The following is a 27,137-nucleotide window of genomic DNA, read 5'->3' as shown; positions in this document are numbered from 1 at the left end:
AGGATAGTGAAGCCTTCAGGGTACACTAAGGAGTTGCCTCTCCAGAGTCCCTCAGTTGCACCCACTGCCACTCGCCTGTTCATGGGGCGGGGGGGGCGGGGGTGTTCAAGGAAATAAAAAATGAGATATTAAAGGAATTAAGATTTTGCTAGGCATATGTCCTTCCAGCACAGGAGCGAGGACCTCCTATCTTAACCAGAGGGCTTCTGGAATCTGAGACTGAGCCGCATGAGCTTTCTGCTGAGTTTCTTTTCTGCTGTCCTGCTTGGTTTCCAGCACACTGGGCTTCTTATCACCCACCCAGTGCGGGGTTTCCTTCGCTTTCCACTTCCACTGCGGGAGCTTTCGCTGAGTCGGGCTCCTGCCTTGTTTCCCACCCCCCCCCCCCCCCCCCACCCCTTGCAGGGGCTGAGCTGAGGTTGTTTAGCCAGGTTAAATTGGAGTCACGGCACCATAGATGTTGGTGGAGTGTGTAATTTTCTCAGTTCTGTCTCCTCACAACAAAAATTTGAAGCAACCCCAGCGCTTCACCCCAGCGTTACAGCCCTCGGACAGACCATGTCACCTTTCTCAGACAGATCAGTGTTACAGCTCCGTGTTACAGCTCAGTTTTATTTAGAAAATAAAGGAAAATACATACTCGAGGTGTGAGGGCATATGCTGACCCAAATGAAGAGAAGAGAGAGAGAGAGAGAACCCTGGCCCTTTGGCTCCTCTTTTTATATGTTTTTTTCCTCCTCCCCCTGGGCCTGCCCTATGTAAATTGGGCTAGCCAGGAGTGCTGTTTGTTCTACCTGAGGTCCTCACTCTGGTTCCTTGGACCTTCTTTGTTCTATTTTTGTGGATTTTTCCCTTCTTTGTCTTTTAGCCACCGCCATTCTGGACTCCTTTTTCCTATTCTAACTACTTAACAACTGGAAATGGGGATCATAGATATTAGTCAGATGTTACAAACTTTCCATTAAGTAGCATGAATAAATTCTGGAGATCTAATATACCAAGTGATAACCAAAGTTAATACCTAAAATTTCCCAGGAGGGTAGACCTTTAATATTCTTATCACACACACAAAAAAAATAATAACTGTGAGTCTGTGGATATGTTAATTAGCTTGATTGAGGTAATCATTTAACAATGCATGTGCCTATCAAAATATCATATTGTAAATTTAAGTATATATTAATTTTGTCAATTATATCTCAGTAAAGCTGGAGTGAGAAGGAAACTTAAGGCCAGTCACAATTTTATGAATGATGTTCTTACATTTTTTAAAAATGAGTATATTACCTTGAATGTATATGTGATAATTATATTAGTATGTCTAAAATATTTTGTGTTAAAAGTTTCAAAAGAAAAAAATGAAAATCTGAGATTATGATGCATAAGTAATGTAATATTTTTCATGATTTCATTAGTATTGTCCTTAAGAATTTTTATAGAACTGAAAGAGATTTTTAAGCTAAAAGAGATATATGCACCTATAAATAGTTATCCCAATAGTCAAAAACTAAATAGAAGCAAGCTGTTATTTGAAAGCCAAAGGTGTCACATAATTAATCCAATGGACAGTAGCTTTCTCTTGGGAAAGTTTATGTTTGGTCCTTTATAAGCTATCCCACCATCACCCTTACACACTCACTGAGGAAAGAGACAGCTTTATTGCTGACTATTTAACACTTAAAAGAGGTGACATTTTCTCAATTATTTGTATTTTAGGGATTTCAAAACACACCTGGGTAGTCTCTATTCAATGTATATAAGGTACAATCAATTGGAAGCTTTCTGATACTTCTAAAAGGCTAACAAGAAATAGTAGAGAAAAATAATTTAATTTTGTTTAACTATCTTAACAATGTTTGGCAAAAACTTTTAAAGTGCTGTTTTTCAAAGTCAGCTTTGTTTGGTAATGGGGGCAGGTAAACTTTTCTTCTTTGGAGTAGCAAAACTGTCAAGGAGTGAAAAAAATTAACCTTTTAGTTCTCAGGGCCTTACCTAATCAATTTAAAACAAATTATCTTTCGAGAATAAAAATAAGATTACATAAAACACTAAAATGAATTTAAAAGTAAGAGTGCAAATATAGTTTCTTTTCAAATTATATTCACTTTTTCTTTGAACAGACATCTCAAATTTAGTGAGAGAACCCATATCCTTCTTAAAATGTTATTTCCTTGATTTTTTTTTTTTTTTTTACCCTATCTGTTCAATTTTCTTGACGAGATTGTCTTTAAAATTCAGGCTATGTTTGGAGAAAAGAGGGTATAGGGGTAAATTGGAGAATCTGCAATTCTCATTTTATTATGGCAAATAACTCTGTTTTCAGTGTGGAACAAGTATCAGGAAAATTTAGCAAAGAAACAGAATGAAGAAATGGTACAGTTGCCAAAATTCTCCCAAAACAGGTCATCATTGTATGGATTTATGTTTGGTATAAAAAGAATAGTCAAAACAGCAAGCATTCAATTCAAATGTAAGCACACAGACACCTAAAAAACTGATTTAAAAGACAAAGAAGAGTGAATGCATCCCTTCATCTAGATGCAGCTTCAGTGCCTGGGTTTTGTCCTGTCTGTCTCTGTGCAACCCCAAGGACTGTAGCCCACCAGGCTCCTCTGTCCTTAGAATAATCCAGGGAAGAATACTGGAGTGGTTGCCATTTCCTACTCCATTGCATGTTCCTGACTCAGAGATTGAACCTGTGCCTCTTGCATCTCCAACTGGAGTGGTTGCCATTTCCTACTCCATTGGATGTTCCTGACCCAGGGATTGAACCTGTGCCTCTTGCATCTCCTGCATTGGCAGGCAAATTCTTTACCACTACACCACCTGGGAAGCCCCTTAGCTTCAGTAGCTTTAACACTAAGAAATGATTGAATGAAGTTTCATTCGAGTTGAAAAGAAGGTTGTCAGGGACTGGTGATAGGTAAGATGAAGTTTCATCAAGTGCTGATGGGGAAGTATTTGAAAGTGGACAGATTATAAAAGCGAATCTTTCATTTTCATACGTGTATCTGGAGGGTACTTGAGGTTTGTCTTTGCACTTGCTATTATAAATTCACAGTTCCTGATATTTCAAACCATGAGTTCAATTTTAGTCCTGAGATTCCCTTGTTTAGTGTTGGTGCAATAAATTTAAAGGAAAATATGTAATAAAAATTATTTTGCCAAGACTTATTTATTTCAGTAAAAACAAGACAGTTGTATGACATAATTAAAAATGGATACTTTTCATAAGAGGAAAGAAAAACTGTATTTCTTCCATTTACCTTAACTAATGGATCATTTCATTGTTTAAGGTGGCAATATAATCATCTAAATATAGTTATTCAGCTTCAGTTCTGAAAGTGTTTCACATAAGATATAAGTTGAAGTTATAAGTCAGTTTCTAGCATAGCTCTTTTTACCAGTCCTTCTAAAGCTAGTGGATGTGTCATTTTTACATCCTTCCCTTATTTTCTGCTTCCTGAAACCTGAAAATGCTGGGATTGAAGTAACAATATTCCAAACAACATAAAGGTGGAAGCCATTTGCTTTAAGTGGAAAATCAGAAGAGTTCCTGGTTCTTTGATGACCACAAAGTTGCCAAGCAGCCCTGAACTTCTTATCTCAGTATCACCTGAGCTATCTCTGTATCTATCCATCTAGCTGTCTGTCTATATTTGTGTTTATTATTATCTGTGTTGTTTGCATTTGGACCTCATCTAGCTTCTGGAAACAGTCAAGATGATGAGGACAGCACTGAATACAGTACACTCTGTTTGCACCAACCTTTCTTAGAATTTGATAATTTCAATAGACAGTTTTCATTTGCTGATTCCTATGAATCAGTTGCTCCAAATACATGGTTCCTGCCAATTCCACATCATTTATTCATCAGATATTTATTGAGTCTGGCATTGCTTTAGGTGCTGGAGATAGTAGCAGAAGAAAAAAAACTTTTCCTCTACCCTATAAGGTTTAACACTGGGACTCTCAAATTAAATTGACAAAACACAAGTTAAACAGATTTATTTTATTTGTATGTGTTTGAAAGCTCCATAGAAAAGAAGTGGATTCCCAAGAAGTGGTTAGACTTGGAAGCTTATATTTTTAACAAAAGGGAATAAGTTGTGGACTAGACAAAGAAAGGGAAATTTGGGTTTCTGGGAGGGTAAATATAAGGGGAAACTAATGGAAAATAAAGGCTATTTTAGTAAGCTTTTTGTTTGTTTTGTGGGTTTTCATTTTTGATTTTGTTTTATTTTTGGTGATGACTCGTCTTAATGTTGATTCTCCATCTTCTTCATGGCCATAAAAATCTCGCAGAGAAAGGATTTTGGGCAGTCCTCATTTCTCTGAAGTTTCTGTCTCTAGTCACAGAAGGGAAGTTCTGAGAAGGCTTCTTTCTGGGTCTGTTGATTCTCAATTACCTTCAGCTCAGAATAATCCATATTCAAAAGTGGCATATGACAGGGTGGTGTATTTTGATGTTCCTACAGGATAAATTATAATATAAAAATAAACAGGGCCTCTGCCCCTTGCGGGACCTAAAAGTGGTAATAATTTTGTCACTAATGTTAGAAGCACATATAGAATGGACTCTGTGGCACTTTCTAGGAAAGAGAGAAACTCATTAGCATCAGATAGTGTTAAAGGAGGTGGGGAGTGTAGCGGGGCTAGGGATGAGACAGCAGGTACAATTCTCTCAACAACAAAAAAGCCTTTAGCAAAGAATAATTATCAACCCTAGAAAAGGTACCACATATTTCTTAAAGGATATTCTAAAACGAGATAGAAAGTGGACAAAGAAACGTGTGAGAAAGATCTGATAATACAAGATTTGTACCAGCAAAGAAATAGTGGAAGCATTTTGTGTTTAAGGAACAAAAACTATTATGCCTGGAGTATCTTGGATATGGCATGTACTGTGTATGTGAATATGTGTGTGTGTGTGTGTGTGTGTGTGTGTGTGTGTATACACAACAGGAAAGTATAATCAGAGAGGCCATAAGAAGGAGTTTGAATTTTAGGTTTTTATTTAGGTACAGTATAAATCCATCAGAATGTTGCTGACTGTAGATTTATCTGAGATGGATAAACATTTTTATATATGTTTTGCAAATACTAATACAAATGAATTTAGGAAATGGAATAATCATATCTAGTTGGGAAGACAAAGAAAAATAAGTATCATTACAGATTTTTCTTTAAAATAGAGTTATGTTTGATTTTCAAGGAGACAGATATCCGATTCATTCTTTAAAATCTACCTGAAATATGTCTGTATTTTTTTTAAGTTACTCTGATATTATCTGCTTTGTGCTTTCTCCCTTGCTAAAATAGTTTTTCTCCTATTGCCCCAAAGTTCTTTGATCTTTAATATCCTCTTAGATTATAGTAGAGACTTATTATATCTCTGTAAGCATCAGGTACTCCAAAAACGACTCTATTACAGCACTATTCACTCAGGGCTTAAGGATAAAAGTTCTGGATCCAGACTATCTGGTTTGAATCTGTGCTCTCCATATGCTATGTGGATTGGGCAAATTACTGAACTTCTATTTGCTCTAATTTTGTCATGCTTAAGAATAACAGTATTATCTAATAAATGAATTAATACTTGTAAGTACTAAAAAGCAGTGTCTGATAAATAAATATGCTAAAACACATATTAACTCTTTCTCTTATGATTACTATTGCATTTTAGGTATGCTGGAGATGACATATGATTTGTGTGACCAAACAAACTCCCCTTATAAAACATACCAACTGACAATCACCAAGACATCTACTACATAGTTCATCCAAACAGAGATTACAGCAATCACTTTTCAACTTTAGAAACATTCTTCTAACTAATCAGAATGCTATTTCAAAATGTAAACTTGATCATATTTCTCTATTTTTAAAATGGTTCAGTTTCTCTTTTCTTTAGAAAAATCTCTGTGATCCTTGAGTGGCCCTCATCATTGATATCATCATAGGTGACTATCATTGTCTTTTTCATCATCATCACCATTGATCATTTTCATGTCCTAAAGCTCGTACTGGGCTTCACTAGCAGCTCAACTGGTAAAGAATCTGTCTGCAATGTGGGAGACCTGGCTTTGATACATGGGTTGGGAAGATACCTTGGAGAAGAGAATAGCTACCCACTCCAGTATTCTGGCCTGGAGAATTCCATGGATTGTATATCCATGGGGTCATAGAGAGTCAGACATGATTGAATAACTTTCATTTTCAAGGCTTGTACTGAATATTTTATCTAGAATTTTTCTTTTAATCCTCACAAAACTTCATGAAGTGAATATTTTTAATATCTTCACTTATGAAATGGGGAAACTGCATAAACCATATAACTTGCGAGAGATAGAGCCAGATTTCGAAGGTGATACCAGAGCCCTTGGCATTGAACTTAAGTTGTATTACCTCTCCATAAACGTGTTGATTAAAAGAAAAATGAACTATATGATTAAATGCCTTTTCTTATCTTCTTTCTTCTACATCTCAGCCACATTTCCTGCCCCCTCCCACATCACTGTGTACAATGCAGACCTTCTGATATTATTTTCTTTGCACTGAAATGTTTATTTTGCCTCTCAACTTTCACACATGCTGGATCCTCTTCCTGGGGCATTTTCCCTTGTGCAATTTCCCTGAATGATACCTCATCTTCTCTGAAATAATAACTTCAATGGTACTTGTTCTGTTACACTTTTTATTATGTACTCCACATGGCTCAGACAGTTAAGTGCCTGCCTGCAATGCAGGGGACCTGTGTTCCATCCCTGAGTCAGGAAGCCATGGAGAAGGAAATGGCACCCCACTCCAGTACTCTTGCTTAGAAAATCCCATGGACGGAGGAGTCTGTAGGCTACAGTCCATGGGGTTGCAAAGAGTCGGACATGACTGAGCAACTTCATTTTCTTACCACTTTTATTTGGTGCCCCATTCTGTTCACACAGTTATAGTATTAATCACATTCTAAGAATCAATTTACTTATCTCAGCCTCCCAACTAGACTGTAGGTTCTATTAAGACAAGTAAGTGTCCAACTTCTATACCACTGAATTACTACTGTATTGGCACATAATAGATGCTTGAGAATATAAAGGAAAACTTGCAACAGATGGAGTTAGACAAGGAAGACTTTATTCAGACTATTGAAAAAGGGGGAGATATTTAACTTAATTAACTCTGCTGAAATACAGGGTAAGAACTTTTTAAAGGTTGAGATGAGCTGGTGAAAAACTATTAGAAGATATTGAGGAGAGGTTAGTCAATGTGATGAGGTCATTTGTGCTTGTGACTGTTGCAGGAAGGGGGACCCCTTCCAGGCCCCGAAACTGACCTCTTGTCTAACACTCGGAAATGAATTGTGCCAGGAGACACATGCTGACAGAGCAAGAGATTTTATTGGGAAGGGCACCCGGGTGGAGAGCAGGAGGGTGAGGGAACCCAGGAGAACTGCGCTTTCGCATGGCTCGCAGTCTTGGGTTTTATGGTGATGGGATTAGTTTCCAGGTGGTCTTTGGCCAATCATTCTAATTCAGAGTCTTTCCTGGTGGCGCACGCATCACTCAGCCAAGATGGATGCTAGCAAGAGGGATTCTGAGAAGCGGACGGACACGCGGTGTCTCCTTTCAACCTTTCCCGAACTCTTCCAGTTGGTGGTGGCTTATTAGTTCTGTATTCCTTACCAGGATCTCCTGTCATAAAACCACTCATGGGAATGGTTACTGTTTCCTGGTGGGGTGCGCGGTTTCAATCAGTGTGCTTCCCCTAACATGACTAGTGCTTATTATTAGGCTCAGATCCACATGTGAAAACTGGGAGATAGAGTTGCCATCTTTCTTGATGATTACATCTCGAAAGGATGGCTCCCAAGTCCTTGAGAAAGACATTCCTGGGTCGGTAAAACTGGTGAGACATAGGGAAAAGACCTCAAAGGACCAGAGCAATAGTTCACAATTGCAAGCTTAAAGTAAATGCTCTGAGAAAAGGGAGGTCAGGAAGAAACTTGTGTAAAGTTTAGTGAAGCCAAAGGGAATTGTAAGGCCAGCTTAGTCAAGATCTATTTGTTAAATAAATGGATAATAAATCAGAAATTTTGAACACTCCGTCCTACACTTAAAAAAAAAGTCTGACATGTACTGATTGAAGACATTTTTTATATGACTTTGTATTTATAGAGTTTAGATAGGCACATGACATTTGCTTTTAAAATATTCAAACTAATTGTTCTGATTACATTTGCATATTTTTCTAAATCATAAAAATAAACTAACATTATTATAATACAGTACCTCACAAGTAGATTAATGTTTTGGTTGTATATTTTAGTTCTCAAATACTGCAGTTTCTAAGAAATTACTGATGATGTTAGAACACATGGTAAATAAATAACTCAATATAAACAGTCCTTGATTAGAGCACAAAAAATTTTTAAAGGTGTTTAATATTGCTTAAATTATTGTAGCTCTAAAGAACATACATCTAATCTAATTAAACCTGCATAATTTCAAAGAGGGTAAATTTAACAGCTACATTAATATTCCCCAAAGTGTCATTGAATATGGTATTGGTTATGTTTTCAAAGTAGTTTTGCTTTCATTTTTTGGACATTAAGAATTTTATGAATCATTACAAGTATAGGACAGCAGTTAGTTTAGTTACATATATATCATATTGTTCAGTTTAGTTGAGTAGCTCAGTCATGTCCGAATCTTTGGGACCCCATGAACTGCAGCATGCTAGACTTCCCTGTCCATCACCAACTCCCAGAGCCTGCTCAAACTCATATTGTACATCCTTTAAATTATATATATATAGATTTTTTTTTCATTCCAGCATCACCCTTTTCTCTCCCAATTCCAGAAGCCCAACCATGTGCATGTTTATAGAGATTCATCTCAGACCTGAATTTCATTAACTGACCGTAGCCATAGTTGAGTTTCTACAGTAATGAGTTCATTGGGCAGAAATTTTACAAAGGTATGGGGGGAAGGGAGGGGTAAACATTATCTACATTTGAAAGGACCAAATTTACAAATCAGTAGCTTTAATGAAATTTTTTTCTCCTTGACTAACTGGGGGTTTATTTGCATGCATTCTAAGTGGCAGTGCATGGGAAACTAAGATTTTTGTTATTTTGGTTTAACAGATTCATCCAGAAAGCACAACCCTGATTTTGCATGAGCAGGACTATCGACAGAACCTAAAACGTGAGTCCTGTTGACTTACACTATTGAATTCTATGCTACATTACTGCCCTTGTAATAAGACATGGCATTTATTAAGATATATAATGAAAGTCTTGATTTAAGTGTTAAGTCTAGTCTATAAGAGGTATAGAAAGTAAGAACTGATGTGTCTTCCTATCAATTTAAGGAATTCTAGTAATCAGGAGATACTTAGCTTTGAAGAAGATAATATATTTGTGCTTTCATTGATACTTAATTTAAAGCACATAGCTTTATATATAGTTTTAATAGTCCAATTTATTTATGGCTGATAAAATATATAAATTTATTCCATTACAAACATTTCCCATGTTATTTTATGCATAAATTATTTTTTCATCTTTTCTGTGATTATTATCCCTAAGTACTTAGAGTACATATTTAGTGTCTCAATTTTTCTCTGAGTTTTTTTCAAATGGAATAAGGAGTTATTTCAAGATAAAAAAGATCGGTGCATCTTTCTTCCTTGTTCTGCCACAGATCTTTCAGTTACTGACTAACTGTTGGCATCTCTTCTCCTGTTGGCTGCTGATAAGTTGTCTTTGATAACCTGCTGTTTTTTCTTGCACTTTGCCATGGCTACAACTCTAGGGTATCAGAACCGTCAAAAATAAAAGTAAAGAGTAGAGGCACAGAGCTTATGAAAGTTAGAGAAGACATAAGGCCTGGGATCAACTGATGAATTTTTCTGCTCGCAGGTAGTTTTCACTTTATCCCATTTGCTGTCACAGTGTACAGTACCTGAAATAATAAGGGAATTTTTCCGCCAATAATGCACGATGAGGGCTGTTTGCTTTGTGAGAATCTGCCAAGACAACATGCCATGTGGCTTTATCTTTGGAAGTGAGGGTGAAACAAGCTTGCCTGGCTGCAGATAAGCGACTTAGAAGGAATCCTATTCAGATGTACCTGTCACTAATTTATCTGGAGGTTTTGTGATTCATACACACTGCTCTGTGTGCGATGAAGCATTAAATTGGTTTCCTCCGGGAGCAGGTCACATTCAGGGGTCGTCAGACCTGTGCTATGAGATGGCGCATACTTGATTCATACAACCTCTGACTACTGAATTTTTATCTGTTAGAAGACTGGTAGTGTGAACATATGTTAGATGATCTCTTGCAAAGTTTCAACATCAAAGAGATTGACAAAAATTTATCTATTAATATGCAAGTGTTTGTAACAAAAACTTAATCAGCCTTTCTGCTGTTAGCACAGTCATTTATTCTGATAATTGAGTACAGCTATGTTTCCTTATAATGGCCTAACTCTTGATAAATGTATTTCCATGGCTCCTTTATTTAGTGAAACACAGGGATGTGTACTTAAGTGCATTACTGTATAGTTTAAAAAAAATGCACAGTTGATTTGAAACAGGTCTCATGAAAGAAAAACGTTAGGGAACAAAGAGTTTTCCCATTCAAAATATAGTTTTCCACTGTGGCAATTCTACCTTATTACTCTATATATTTTGAAAGAAAATGGCATAACTTGGAAAATGAGACAGATAGAGACAAATGTTTCAAATTTGAAAGGAATATAAAAGAAACAGATGCTTATTTATGTGTTAACATTGGGCTGAGAAACATTTATACAGTTTTTTTTTTTTATTTTTTTCTGGATGTCAGATACTTAACAAATGCAAAAAAAAACCAAAAAACCCCATTCTTCATTTTATTATTTCCATGATCAGGTACATAAAACTAAAACCTAATATCTTCCCTTGGGTTTTTAACTGTTCTCCATTTTGTGTAAGATTAAGTCAATAAATGGCAAAGAAGTAGTTAAATGAAAGCAAAGTGTGAAATCTTTCTAAAGTGTTTTTAGCATGCATGACAACAGTCTTAGTGCATAAATTGGCAATATAAACTGATAGATTTTCCTTATATTTTTAATTTATAATCATTTCTTCTGTATCACAATTAAAAAAAAAACACGATCATTTCATGAAGTCACAAAATGAAAGCTCTTGCAATTGGATGAAAATGATGACTTTATGCTACTTTTATATGGTGTAAGTCTTTTGATTTGTCCTAGTTGTAAACATGTGGAACGTTTAATAAGAAAACTGGAATTTTCTTATTACTGAGTTAAGCATAATTAAGCTATTACTATAGGAACCAATAGGTCTTTTATGCATAATTCCTAATATTCAAATAAAATATTCTTCAAACTTCACAATCCTCAAATTCAGCTGTGACCTTAAAATCTTGTAAGGCCTCCTAATAAACAGGAGTGTGAAATAAATATATTTAAAAATATTATTTTAAGATTTCAAAACAGTCTACTAAGCATTTTGTTGGGGGAGGGGGAGAAAGAAAAGTAGTTCATGAAACTAAGGGGAAAAAATGCTATTATACTATAAACAAAGTATACATGGTTAGGCATATTCCTGTCCCCTTCTTTCCATTCTGTACTTTTTGTCTATAAACAATAAAACAATGTGTAAACTTTTAATTTCCCATATCCTTATTAAAATCTATTATATGCCTCTATATGAAATATTTTCTTAATTTCTTTTAAGAAAAATCTTTATAAAATACAGACTAAATTCACATTATTTTCAGGGTAATTAAAATGAGCCATTTTGTTAGAGACATTTAAAGGATCTAACAAGCATTTTGCTGCTTAGATTATAATGGTACTTTTAAACACTGTTCTGTATCTATCGTCAGTTTTTCCTCTGTCCTGCTTCTGTAATTAATTTTTTAATGATATATTTCAGGTTTACAGTGTTATAATTTAATGTCTCTATACACTACAGAGAAATCACCACCAGAAGTCTCATTACAATCCAACTCCACTCAATTGAGCCTGTTTTGCTTCTTTTGCCTACTCTCAACTTCCTTCCCCTTATATAATTACTAATCTTATCTCTGTATCCATATGTTTATTTATTTATTTTTAGATTTGAGTTATAAGTAAAATCACAAGATATTTGTATTTTTTTTGTCTTATTTCACTTAGCATTATTCCTTTAAGTTTCATCCATGTTGTGGCAAGTGGCAGGATTTCATGCTTTTTATGGCTGAGTAGTATTCTCTTGCATAAATATACCACAGCTTCTTTATCCGCTCTTTTATTTATGGACACTTATGTTGTTTCCACATTTTAGCTATTTTAAATAATGCTGCAGTGAGCATAGGGGTATGTATATCTTTTTGAATTAGTATTTTTTTTTGTTACTCAGTATTTTGAATTAGTATTTTGAATTACTTAGTATTTTGAATTAGTATTTTCTTGTTACTCAGAAGTGGAATAGCTGCATCATATTATAGTTTTATTCTTAATTTTTTGAGGAATTTTTTGTCTCCATAACTATTTTCCATAATGACTTCACTATTTTACAGTCCCATCTACAGTATATGAAGATTCCTGTTTTCTACACACTCTCCAACATTTGTTATTTCTTATCTTCTCAATAACAGCCACACTTTTTGTCTGTTCTTTATGTGGTAACTCCCCTTATTTTAGACTCTGCTTACAGAGCTTTAATGCATCTCTTCAAAAAAGTGTTTTCTAATAGTCATTAGTCTTAATCTCTTGTAGGCTTCTTTGACTTCATAACATTTGCCATAATATTTAAGTATTTCTCCTATATTTTATAAATATAAATTATATAGAAAATATGCTATATAGATTGAGAGCAAGAGAATATTATATACCTGTTTGTATTTGTTCTACAAAACTAAGCATAATTTCAAGTGGCTAGGATAGTGCCTTGAATATAATAAACAGTCAATAAAATTTGTTGAGTGAATAAAATCATATCATAAAGCCAAATAATTCCATAAATAAGAACATAAGAAATATAATGTATATATTATATACATAGTAAAAAAGTTATGTAATTACTGATTTACTTAACAAAATAATTGCAAATGCATATCCTAAACAAATAGAGATGTTGGCAAGCTTGACTCAGTACCTTCTGCACAACATAACTGAAGCCTACAAAAGCCTATTAGATGTTAAGTGCCATGGAATCCATAGCTAATATTGTCTTAGAATAATTACAGATTTTCCTGTGGCTATTTTTAAAATAGTTTAAAGAGAAGCAAAAATATCTATGATTTTTAGAAATGTCCATTTATTTTACAAGCACTTATTGAGAATTGTCTAGGTGTGCACAGGTCTAGGAGATTTATTATTGTGAGTGGTTAACTCTCACCTCATGAAATCAATATGTATAGTCAGAAAATTCCATATATACTTTTTAAAATATAGTAGAACAGAAGTTGAAAATGTTAACAATATTCAGCAGAATTAGAGTTCATTTTCAGCTGAGGGAAAGAACAGCAGCATATTGCAGAGGTTAATTTGACACGAATCTTCGAAGAAAGCTGAAGAAATTCTTGGCGCAGGGAATAGCATGAAGAAGGTGTTTTGTGGGAATTAGTTGCTCATTTCAACAGGTATGTCAACTAAATGTAAGAGGATATGTTAAGGTGTTTGGTAGATGTTATGGATGGAAGTTATATCTGAAAATAGATTAGGACAAGATTGTGGAAGATTAAACGTTAGTTTAAGAGATTAGGATTTCGTTGGCATATAGTTATGTCCCTGGATCATGTTCAATCTCTTATTATCTTAGAAACATATAAAAAATAAGAATGTGATTATTTTGAATGATAGTTTACACAGAAAAAATTGGCATTAGGTAATGTAAGATCTCCCTTTTTTGTGTGCTATACATTTGTATACATGCATATATTTACATGTACGCTCCAACACACACAGGGGTGTTTGTCTGTCTGCATGTGTGCATAGATGAATGTATACCACTTAATCTGGCTTTATTTGACAAAATACATTAGAAGAGAAGTTAGTGTCATGTATAGAAACTATTAATGACTTTAACAAATACTCAATAAATTCGTAAAGCAAGGAAACATGAAATAAAATAGCAGTAATGAAGGGCTTCCCTGGTGGCTCAGTAGTAAAAAATCTGCCTGCAATGCCAGAGATGCAGATTCAGTCCTCTGGTCAGGAAGATTCCCTGGAGAAGGAAATGGCAACCTACTTCAGTATTCTTGCCTGGGAAATCCCGTGGACAGAGGAGTTGGCGTGCTGCAGCCCGTGAAGTCAAAGAAGAGTCGAAGAAAACTTAGTGATTAAACAACAACAAACAAATGAAGGGCATATCTTTCAGAGAAACACTTGGGGGAAAACTCATAAGAATGATAACTTGTAAAATATTAATGAGAAAAGAAGAGAAATCAAATGTCTTTTTACACTCCAATTGTGTATTTATTTTAGTTTTTATTGGAGAATAGTTGATTTACAATGTTGTGTTAGTTTCAGGTATATAGCAAGTGAATCAATTATACATATAAATATAGTCATTCTTTTTTAAGATTCTTTTCCTATATAGGCCATTACAGAGTATGAAGTAGAGTTCCCTGTGCTATACACTAGGTCCTTATTAGTTATCAGTTTTATACATAGTAGTGTGTTTATGTCAGTTAATCCCAATCTCCCAATTTCTCCCTCCCACCCTTATGCCTTGGTAACCATAAGTATATTTTCTACATCTGTGACTCTACTTTCTGTTTTATAAATATATTCATTTGTGCAAAAGTCAAAGTCTTCAATTAGACCTTTATGAATAAAAAACCAAGATATCTGTAACTGATTACTTCCCTAAATGTATTCTTTATAGCACATACAATGCAAGATATAAATAGGAATTTTGTGATTATTTTCTTTTTTTGTGATTGATAATTTCAAATATCAGTCATGGCGGAGAGGTCTGATAGAATGTGGTCCACTGGAGAAGGGAATGGCAAACCACTACAGTATTCTTGCCTTGAGAACCCCATGAACAGTATGAAAAGGCAAAATGATAGGATACCGAAAGAGAAACTCCCCAGGTCGGTAGGTGCCCAGTATGCTATTGGAGATCAGTGGAGAAATAAGTCCAAAAAGAATGAAGGGATGGAGCCAAAGCAAAACCAGTACCCAGTTGTGGATGTGACTGGTGATAGAAGCAAAGTCCGATGCTGTAAAGAGCATTATTGCATAGGAACCTGGAATGTTAGGTGCATGAATCAAGGCAAATTGGAAGTGGTCGAACAGGAGATGGCAAGAGTGAACATCGACATCCAAGGAATCAGTGAACTAAGATGGACTGGAGTGGGTGAATTTAACTCAGATGACCATTATATCTACTACTGTGGGCAGGAATCCCTTAGAAGAAATGGAGTAGCCATCATGGTCAACAAAAGAGTCTGAAATGCAGTACTTGGATGCAATCTCAAAAATGACAGAATGATCTCTGTTCGTTTCTAAAGCAAACCATTCAATATCACAGTAATCAAAGCCTATGCCCCAACCAGTTATGCTCTAGAAGCTGAAGTTGAATGGTTCTATGAAGACCTACAAGATTTTTAGAACTAATACGCAAAAAGGATGTCCTTTTCATTATAGGGGACTGGAATGCAAAAGTAGGAAGTCAAGAAACACCTGGAGTAACAGGCAAATTTGGCCTTGGAGTACAGAATAAAGCAGGGCAAAAGCTAATAGAGTTTTGCCAAGAGAACGCACTGGTCATAGCAAACACCCTCTTCCAACAACACAAGAGAAGACTCTACACATGGACATCACCAGATGGTCAACACCGAAATCAGATTGATTATATTCTTTGCAGCCAAAGATGGAGAAGCTCTTTACAGTCAGCAAAAACAAGACTGGGAGCTGACTGTGACTCAGATCATAAACTCCTTATTGCCAAATTCAGACTTAAGTTGAAGAAAGTAGAGAAAACCACTAGACCATTCAGGTATGACCTAAATCAAATGCCTTACGATTATACAGTGGAAGTGAGAAATAGATGTAAGGGACTAGATCTGATAGACAGAGTGACTGATGAACTATGGACGGAGGTTTGTGACATTGTAAAGGAGATAGGGAATAAGAACATCCCCATGGAAAATAAATGCAAAAAAGCAAAATGGCTGTCTGAGGCGACATTACAAATAGCTGTGAAAGGAAGAAAAGTGAAAAGCAAAGGAGAAAAGGAAAGATATACCCATTTGAATGCAGAGCTCCAAAGAATAGCAAGGAGATAAGAAAGCCTTACTCAGCAATCAATGCAAAGAGGAAAACAACAGAATGGGAAATACTAGAGATCTCTTCAAGAAAATTAGAGATATCAAAGGAACATTTCATGCAAAGATGGGCTCGATAAAGGACAGAAATGGTATGGACCTAACAGAAGCAGAAGATATTAAGAAGAGGTGGCAAGAATACACAGAAGAACTGTACAAAAAGACCTTCATGACCCAGATAATCACGATGGTGTGATCACTCACCTAGAGCCAGACATCCTGGAATGTGCAGTCAAATGGGCCTTAGAAAGCATCACTATGAACAAAGCTAGTGGAGGTGATGGAATTCCAGTTGAACTATTTCAAATCCTGAAAGATGATGCTGTGAAAGTGCTGCACTCAATATGCCAGTAAATTTGGAAAACTCCGCAGTGGCCACAGGACTGGAAATGGTCAGTTTTCATTCCAATCCCAAAGAAAGGCAATGACAAAGAATGCTCAAACTACCATACAATTGCCCTCACCTCAAATGCTAGTAAAGTAATGCTCAAAATTCTGCAAGCCAGGCTTCAACAGTACATGAAAAGTAAACTTCAAGATGTTCAGGCTGGTTTTAGAAAAGGCAGAGGAACCAGAAATCAAATTGCCAGCATCCACTGGATCATCGAGAAAGCAAGAGAGTTTCAGAAAAGCATCTATTTCTGCTTATTGACTATGCCAAGGCCTTTGATTGTGTGGATCACAATAAACTGTGGAAAATTCTGAAGGAGATGGGAATACCAGACCGCCTGACCTGCCTCTTGAGAAACCTGTATGCAGGTCAGGAAGCAACAGTTAGAACTGGACATGGTACAACAGACTGGTTCCAAATCGGAAAAGGAGTACATCAAGACTGTATATTGTCACCCAGCTTATTTAACTTATATGCAGAGTACATCATGAGAAATGCTGGACTAGATGAAGCCCAAGATGGAATCAAGGCTGCTGGGAGAAATATAAAAAACCTCAGATATGCAGATGACACCACCCTTATGGCAGAAAGTGAAGAGGAACTAAAAATCCTCCTGATGCAAGTGAAGGAGGAGAGTGAAAAAGTTGGCTTAAATCTCAACATTCAGAAAACTAAGATCATGGCATCTGGTCCCATCACCTCATAGGAAATAGATGGGGGGACAGTGTCAGACTTTATTTTTTGGGGCTCCAAAATCACTGCAGATGGTGATTGCAGCCATGAAATTAAAAGATGCTTGCTCCTTGGAAGGAAAGTTATGACCAACCTAGATAGCATATTAAAAGGCAGCGACATTACTTTGCCAACAAAGGTCCATCTAGTCGAGCCTATGGTTTTTCCAGTGGTCATGTATGGATGTGAGAGTTGGACTGTGAAGAAAGCTGAGCACCGAAAAATGGATGCTTTTGAACTGTGATGTTGGAGAAGACCCTTGAGAGTCCCTTGGACTTCAAGGAGATCCAACCAATCCATCCTAAAGGAGATCAGTCCTGGGTGTTCATTGGAAGGACTGATGCTGAGGCTGAAACTCCAGTACTTTGGTCACCTCATGCAGAGTCAACTCATTGGAAAAGCCTCTGATGCTGGGAGGAATTGGAGGCAGGAGGAGAAGGGGACGACAGAAGATGAGATGGCTGGATGGCATCACCGACTCAATGGGCATGAGTTTGAGTACACTCCGGGAGTTGCTGATGGACAGGGAGGCCTGTCCTGCTGCAATTCATGGGGTTGTAAAGAGTCGGACACAACTGAGCAACTGAATGGAACTGAAATGAACTGAATTTCAAATAAACTTGGTAAATATTGTATCAAGTACCTGTTTTAGAAATGGAAAATTCACAGTAGCCTATTAAAGCTATGACAAATTCTTACACTAATAAATTTGTTAGTGTTTAACTCAGTATTTACTTACTTCGTTCAACTAGGTAATCCTTATTTCAAGGCCATGATCTTTCCATGATTCTATGTTGCTTCAATATAGATTTACAGTATCATTTTCTGATAGCATTTACAGTAGGAAAGTAAATGCAACCTTTATTTTTTGTTATTTTTGAACTATTTAAGAATCTTGGCATATTTCAAGATCACAATGTTATTCTTTTCTTTTCTTCTAAAATTTTTTTTACTGCTAACTTTGTGTTTAGTCCTATGAACCAACTAAATAACCTTTGTATTGAAAAAGTAGAGATCAGCAATAATTTTTAAATACAAATATCCTGTTAATTCCAGCATCATTTCATAAATACTTTTCTTCCCCATTGAGTTTGCTCAGGCCTCATTCCAAAATTAATTGAAAATAACTGAGATTTTATTGTTCTATTGATCTTTTTGATTATTATTAAATTCTTAAAATATGCTATGGACACATCTATTACTGCAGATTAAGAGCAAGTTTTGAAACGTTAGTGTACCTCTACCAAATGTTTTCATTTTCAACATTATTATGAGTATTCCAGATTCTTTTCCATTTCATCTTAAAATTAGTTAATATTCTCTTGATATTTGACTGAAATTGTATTAAAGCTAACAAATCAGAAAATCTGGCATCTTAAAAATATTGCGTGTTGTCATTTATAAAGACACTTTATTTAGGTCTTATTTTATTTCTCTCTGAAGCAGTTCCTCCTTTTCATAAGAGAGATCCTACACATATTTTTTAGATTTATTCCTGCTTGATATATGTTGATACTATCATTAATGTGAATATTTTAAAAAGTTTATTTCTCACTACTAGTATATAGAAATATATGCAATCTTTTTTTATACCAATCTGTATCCTGTGAGCTTGCTAAATTTACTTATTACTCCAAGTAATTAAGTAGATTCTGGAGGCTTCTCCAGAAGCCTCCAGAATAAACACAGGCATATTTTCTGATATTAAGTTTTTCATGCCAACTTTTGTATTTTTATTTCTTTGTCCAATTTAGCTAGCTAGGACTTCCATTACAACATTAAGCAGAAATTATGAAACCTAATTCTTTAGTAACATTCTAAATGGTAGAAGAGAAACACTAAAAATATGATTTTAGTTTTCACATATATTCTTAATGGGATTGAGAGAATTCTACTCTCTTTCTTGTTGTTTGGTCACTAAGTCGGGTCCAACTCTTTGCAACCCCATGGACTACAACACGCCAGGCCTTCCTGTCTTTCACTGTCTCCTGGAGTTTACTCAAACTCATGTTCATTGAGTCCATGATGCCATCCAACCATCTCTTCCTCTGTCACCCCCTTTTGTGCTGCCCTCAGTCTTTCCCAGCAGCATATATATTCTTGATGAAATTGAGAGAGTTCTGCTCTCTTTCTAGGATTTTAAAAGGCTTTATCATGAATGAGGGCTGGATTTGAAATTTTTTTTCTGCACCTTTTTGGATGATCTTATTATTTGTCTTCTCTATATTATATATATGGCAAGTTGCACTGATTAATTTCTGAATGCTAAACCAGTCTTGCATTCCTGGAATATATCCCAATTGATTATCATGCTTCATATCCTTCAGCCTCCTTCATATATATGACTGGATATGATTTGCTAGTATTGTCTTTAAAAATTTTGTGTTTATGTTTATGAGAAATACTGGACTATTAATTTCTTTTGAGTCTTTATATCTTTTGGTGTCAAAACATAAACTAAGCTTTCAAAGGATTTCTTTTCCTCTATTTTCTAAGCTTCTGTCCTATTTCTTCTTCAAGTAATTGATAAAATTCACTGGAATAGCTACTTAAATACTGGAATAGCTATTAAAATAGCTCTTTAAATAGCCTAGAATTTTCTTTATGGAAAAGTTTTGAAATGTAATTTCTTCAATGTGTTTGTGTGTTCAGTGGCTCAGTTATGGCTGACTCTTTGCGACCCCAAGGATTGTAGCCCAACAGGCTTCTCTGTCCATGGGATTCTCCAGGCAAGAATCCTAGAGTGGGTTGCCATTTCCTACTCCAAATTTCCTCAATAGATAAAGGGATATTCAGTTTATCTTTATTACTTTATGTCAGTTATGGCAATTTATGTCTTTCAGAAAATTTGCCTATTTTTTCTAAATTATTGCATCTATTTATATAAAATTATTCATAAAATATTATTTTGAAATATTATAAAATTTTATTGTTGTTTGATTTGTAGTATTGTTTGCCTCATTCTTAATATTGGTATTTTGAATTTACCCTTCTTCATTTTCCACAAATATGGGTAATGATATAATAATTTTATTAATCTTTTCAAATTTCTTTAACTTTGTTGATTTTAAATATTTTTATTTTCAAATTCATTGACATTAATTTTCCTTTCTTTTAATCTCTTTGAATTTTAAATAGGTTTTTGTTTTCCATCTTCTAAATGTAGGAGATTAGATTATTATTTTTGTACTTCACCAATTTAAACTTACCATATTTTCTCCATGTGCTGCTTAAACTGTTACATGATTTTTGGCGTGGTCTGTTTTCATTAGTGTGCAGTTTGAAATGACATCCAGATTCTTTGTTTTCTTCTTTGAACCATGGATTATTTACAAGTTTAATCTTTAAATTCAAATTATTTGGAGACTTTTTTGTTGGTTCCTAATGAATAGCTTTGTGATAAAATAGTATACTGTACACTATTTAATTATTTGAAGTTTATTGGGAGTTGTTTTATAGGCCACTATATGGTGAATGAATGCTCTGTGTACTAAAAAGAATATATATCTCACAGTTTGGGAAATAGTGCTTTAAATGTCAATTAGTTAATATAAGCTGATAATTTAATAGGTTGATTTTTTTTATCTTGCTTTCAATTATCAAAACAGTGTTAAAATCTCTATGCAGAAGTGTAGATTCTTTCTTCAATACTGTCAATTTTTGTCTCATGCATTTCAAAATTTTGCTATTAAGTACATATATAATTGGGTTTGTTATGTCTTCTAAATGAATTGACCCCTTTTATCACTAGAAAGTATTTCTTTGGTGTCTGAGAATACTCTGTTTTGATGTCTACTTTGTCTATAATTTTTTATCTCGTTAAGTACAGGTAGGAAATTAAAAAAAAAAAACTTAAAGTGGTCCATTTTCAAGCGTGGCTGGCTTTGAGTGGAAAAATTACTTCCAGCCACACTTGCCTCACACCTTACTGATGTAGTAACAGTAAGGATTACAAAACTGGAAAGTTCTGGCAAACAAAGGGAGGATGGGATGCCTAGAATTTTCACATGGGCTCATTCTATTGGTGAATTCAAAACATATGAATGGGGATAGGTGCTCAGGAAAGGAGGAAACAAGATGTCAAGGCGGAGCCAGCCCATAAAGAGAGAGAGAATAAACCTAGGTGACATCGGGGAAGATTGTTCAACCCACAGTACGGAGCCAGTGAGAAACTGGGGGAGGGACTTGAGTGTTAGGGTAAAAATTACTTATTGAATGACACGGTGTGCCTGCCCACCAAACACCTGATCCTGCAAGATGGTGATTAAAGCCTTGATTCCCGCTTCACTTCATCTTGAAGTCCATTCTTTGGGTTTCAGCTGGTGGACTTTATTTCCCACAGTGAATACTAAATAATCAAAGCATTAACTAAAAAAAAAATTCTTATAGTAATTATAGTATTATAATAATTACTAACATAAATTAAAGTATTTATTTAAGAATTTTCCAATGTGATTCAGTAATGTTTTAATACTCATCCACAGTAATTGAATTAAAAACACCACCCAGACATTATTTTATGTAGAAGGGCATTTGAAAGATTACAAGATAAAAATTAAGTCAGAATATGCTTATAATATTTCAGTGAGAGACTTTAAGCATGAGTAAATAATTGAAAGCTGTGTGTTGAAATCTGCAACTAATAGGGACATTATTGGTCACTGTTTCACTTTACACATTGAAAAATTAATTCTGTGAGAAAGCAAAATCTAGTTTCAAATGCAAATATTGTTAAGGTCTAGAGTATCAATGTTCTTTGTTCTACAAACTATTGGTATAAGGTCCTTGTGGAGATTTCAAAACTGAAAGAAAGAAATAAAGGTTTCAAATATTTACAGATAATAGGAAAATGTAAAATATCAATGTAATACTATCTTTAACCAAGTTCCTAATTCTTCAAATCTGTCATCTTTTTAGTTATAAGAATGATCATAATTCATAAAGGAAAAAGCTCTATCTTCATGTTTCCTTCTAGCTTGGGGAGAAAAAAAAAGTTATTTCAATTTGGGTGTCTTTGACTCAGAGCAAAATATTCTCAAGAGTAAAACAGTAAGTGCTTACTTGTATAATGGAAAAGTGAGAAGAGAATAGCCAGGATAAACATCATTCATGTTAAACACCAAAACATTCTTCTAGGTGAATAGAGATACTTCTCTGATTATATACATAGAAGTAAAAAGAGCTATTTAGCCTATGTCCTTGTTCTTGAATGTTTATTCCCAATGTGATTATTCTTACCTTTTGTACCTTAGACCATGACTCCCCTGCCCTTTAATTTAAAAAGTATATGTCAAAATCTCCATTATGTTATTTTAATAGGGTAGGTAAGGAATTAATCACACACACACAAAGATATGCAAGGGAAAAAATTTGGCAGAAAACAATTAGATTGAAATGCCAAGTTAAGCAGTGCATTAGGATTCTGGCAATTAGTTCAGTTCAGTTCAGTTGCTCAGTCCTGTCTGACTCTTTCTGACCCCATGGATGGCAGCATGCCAGGCTTCCCTGTCCATCACCAACTCCTGGAGCTTACTCAAACTTATGTCCATCGAGTCAGTGATACCATCCAACCATCTCTTCCTCTGTTGTCCCCTTATCCTCCTGCCCTCAATTTTTCCCAGCATCAGGGCCTTTTCCAATGAGTCAGTTCTTTGTGTCAGGTGGACAAAGTATTGGAGTTTCAGCTTCAACATCAGCCCTTCCAATGAACACCCAGGACTGATCTCCTTTACGATGGACTGGTTGAATCTCCTTGCAGTCCAAGGGACTCTCAAGAGTCTTCTCCAACATCACAGTTCAAAAGCATCAATTCTTCAGTGCTCAGATTTCTTCACAGTCTAACTCTCACATCCATACATGACTACTGGAGAAACCATAGGCTCGACTAGATGGACATTTGTTGGCAAAGTAATGTCTCTTCTTTTTAATATGCTGTCTAGGTTGGTCTAGGTTTGTTGTTTTCCACAAAGTCAAAGGCTTTGGCATGGTCAATAAAGCAGAAGTAGATGTTTTACTGGAGTTCTCTTGCTTTTTCAATGAGCCAACGGATGTTGGCAATTTGACGTCTGGTTCCTGCCTTTTCTAAATCTAGCTTGAACATCTGGAAGTTCAAAGTTCACATATTGCTGAAGCCTGGCTTGGAAAATTTTGAGCATTATTTTACTAGCGTGTGAGATGAGTGCAATTGTGGGGTAGTTTGAGCACTCTTTAGCATTGCCTTTCCTTGGGATTGGAATGAAAACTGACCTTTTCCAGTCCTGTGGCCACTGCTGAGTTTTCCAAATTTGCTGATATATTGAATGCAGCTCTTTCACAGCATCATCTTTAAGGATTTGAAATAACTCAATGGAATTCCATCGCCTCCACTAGCTTTGTTCATAGTGATGATTCCTAAGGCCCAGTTGACTTCACATTCCAGCATGTCTGGCTCTAGGTGAGTGATCACTCCATTGTGATTATCTGGGTCATGATGATCTTTTTTGTACAGTTCTTCTGTGTATGCTTGCCACCTTGTCTTGATATCTTCTGCTTCTCTTAGGTCCATACAATTTCTGTCCATTATCGAACCCATCTTTGCATGAAATGTTCCCTTGGTATCTCTAATTTTCTTGAAGAGATTTTTAGTCTTTCCCATTCTATTGTTTTCCTCTATTTCTTTTCAATGATCACTGAGGAAGGCTTTCTTATCACTCGTTGCTATTCTTGGAACTCTGCTTTCAAATGGGTATACCTTTCCTTTTCTCCTTTGCCTTTCACTTCTCCTCTTTTCTCTGCTATATTTAAGGTGTTCTCAGACAACTATTTTGTATTTTTACGTTTCTTTTTCTTGGAGATGGTCTTGATCACTGCCTCCTGTACAATGTCAAGAACCTCTGTCCATAGATCTTCAGCCATTCTATCACATATAGTCCTTTATTTCTCACTTCCATTGTATAATCATAAAGAATTTGATTTGGGTCATACCTGAAAGATCTAGTGGTTTTCCCTACTTTCTCAATTTAAGTCTGAATTTGGCAATAAAGAGTTCATGATCTGAGTCACAGCCAGCTCCCGGTCTTGTTTTTGCTGACTGTATAGAGCTTCTCCATCTTTGGCTGCAAAGAATATAATCAATCTGATTTCGGTGCTGACCATCTGGAGATGTCCATATGTGGAGTCTTCTCTTGTGTTGTTGAAAGAGGGTGTTTGCTATGACCAGTGTGTTCTCTTGGCAAAACTCTATTTGCATTTGCTTGCTTCATTCTGTGCTCCAAGGCCACATTTACCTGTTACTCCAGGTATTTCTTGACTTCATACTTTTGCATTCCAGTCCCCTATAATGAAAAGGACATCGTTTTTTGGTTGTTAGTTCTAAAAGGTCTTGTAGGTCTTCATAGAACCATTCAGCTTCAGCTTCTTCAGCCTTACTGGTCAAGGCATAGACTTGGATTACCATGCTATTGAATGGTTTGCCTTGGAAACAAGCAGAGATCATTCTGTCATTTTTGAGATTGCCTCCAAGTACTGCATTATAGTACTTAGCCTCCCTGGCGGCTCAGACGGTAAAGCGTCTGCCTGCAATGGGGGAGACCTGAGTCTGACCTGTGGGTCAGGAGGATCCCCTGGAGAAGGAAATGGCAACCCACTCCAGTACTGTTGCCTGGAAAATTCCATGGATGGAGGAGCCTGGTAGGCTACAGTCCATGGGGTCACAAAGAGTTGGATACGACTGAGCAACTTCACTTCACTGCATTATAAACACTTTTGTTGACTAGGATGGCTGCTCCATTTCTTCTAAGGGATTCTTGTCCACAGTGGTAGATATAATGGTCATCTGAATTAAATTCACCCATTCCAATCCATTTCAGTTCGCTGAATCCTAAAATGTCGACATTCACTCTTCACATCTCCTGTTTGACCACTTCTAATTTGCCTTGATTCATAGACCTAACATTCCAGGTTCCTAAGCCATATTGCTCTTTACAGCATTGGACTTTAGTTCCATCACCAGCCACATCCACAAATGGGTGTTGTTTTTGTTTTGGCTCCATCTCTTCATTCCTTCTGGAGTTATTTCTCCACTGATCTCCAGTAGTATATTACACACCTACTGACCTGGAGAGTTCATCTTTCAGTGTGATACCTTCTTGCCTTTTCATACTGTTCATGGGGTTCTCAAGGCATGAACACTGAAGTGATTTTCCATTCCCTTCTCCAGTGGACCACATTTTGTCAGAACTTTCCACCATGATCTGTCCGTCTTGGGTGGCCCTACATGGCATGGCTCATAGTTTCAGTGAGTTAGACAAGACTGTGGTCAATGTGATCAGATTGGTTAGTTTTCTGTGATAGTGGTTTACAGTCTGTCTGCCCTCTGATGGAGAAGGATAGGAGGCTTATGGAAGCTTCCTGATGGGAGAGACTGACTGAAGGGGAAACTGGGTCTTGTTCTGATGGGCAGGGTCATGCTCAGTAAATCTTTAGTTCAATTTTCTGTTGATGGGTGGAGCTGTGTTCTGTCCCTGTTGTTTACCTGGGGCCAAACTATGGTGGAGGTAATGAGGATAATGGCGACCTCCTTCAAAATGTCCTATGCACGCACTGCTACACTCAGTTCCCTCAACCCTGTAGCAGGCCACTCCCAACCCAAGCCTCCACCTGAGACTCCTGGACACTCACAAGCATGTCTGGGCCAGTCTCTTGTGGGCTCACTGCTCCTTTCTCCTGGGTCATGGTATGCACAGGGTTCTGTTTTTGCCCTCCAGAGTCTATTACCCCAGTCCTGTGTGGGTTCTAGCAGCTCTATGGTGGGGTTAATGGCGACCTCCTCCAAGAGGGCTAATGCCATACCCAGGTCTGCTGCACCCAGAGCCCCTGCCCCTGAGGCAGTCTACTGCTCACCTGGACCTCCACAGGAGACAATCAAACACATTTCTGTGTCAGTCGCTGTGGGTTCTCTGGGTCCTGGTGCAAACAAGGTTTGCTTAAGCCCTCTGAGTGTCTCTGTCGAGTGTGGGGTTTGACTCTAAACGTGATTTTGCCCCTCCTAGCCTTTTGCTGATGGCTCAGCTGGTAAAGCATCTGCCTGCAATGCAGGAGACCTGGGTTGGGAAGATCCCTGGAGAAGGAAATGGCAACCCACTCCAGTATCCTTGCCTGGAGAATCCCATGGAAGGAGGAGCCTCATAGGCTACAGTCCATAGGGTCGCAAAGAGTAGGACACAACTGAGCAACTTCACTTTCACTTTCACCATCTTGCTGGAACTTCTCCTTTGCCCTTGGCTGTGAGGTATCTCCTCAAAGTTGCTCAGCGCCATGCAGCCGCGGCTCCTTATGACCCCTTAGTCATTTTGTTTTACTCCACTCCAATATCCTTGCCTGGAGAATCCCATGGACAGAGGAGACTGGCAGGCTACAGTCCATGGGTCGCAAGAGTGAGACATGACTTAGCGACTAAAACACAGACAACATGGTGGCTCAGTGTGAGACAGTCAATTCCAGGAAGGTTGATAAGAAATGTGAGCCCTTAGTCATTTTGCTTTCTAACAAGTAACAGAGACGAAGCAGTAGTACTTGAGCATAAATATGCTATTTTCTGAAAACCACGACTTTTTAAAAATTATATTTACTGCTAATTCCTAAAAAAATCTAAAAGCCAAACCTACTGCTTGAGCAGCTCAAGTAGAAAATTTATCCATTTAAATC

The 27,137-nt window shown here is 36.4% G+C and overlaps 1 protein-coding gene across 1 annotated transcript in view; it reads left to right on the top strand.

Annotated features, from left to right (window-relative positions):
• MGAT4C (MGAT4 family member C) overlaps window positions 1-27,137 on the top strand; it is a 674,409-nt gene that overhangs the window by 306,453 nt on the left and 340,819 nt on the right. Inside the window, exon 2 of the mRNA XM_061122072.1 lies at window positions 9,143-9,203. The gene's annotated coding sequence lies outside the window, so the exon portion shown is untranslated. The remainder of the gene's footprint in view (window positions 1-9,142; window positions 9,204-27,137) is intronic.

The sequence above is a fragment of the Dama dama genome, chromosome 3, assembly GCF_033118175.1.
Source record: "Dama dama isolate Ldn47 chromosome 3, ASM3311817v1, whole genome shotgun sequence".
NCBI classification, from domain to species: Eukaryota; Metazoa; Chordata; class Mammalia; order Artiodactyla; family Cervidae; genus Dama; species Dama dama.
The sequence above is the reverse complement of the archived record's forward strand: the minus strand, read 5'-3'. Positions and strand labels throughout refer to the sequence as shown.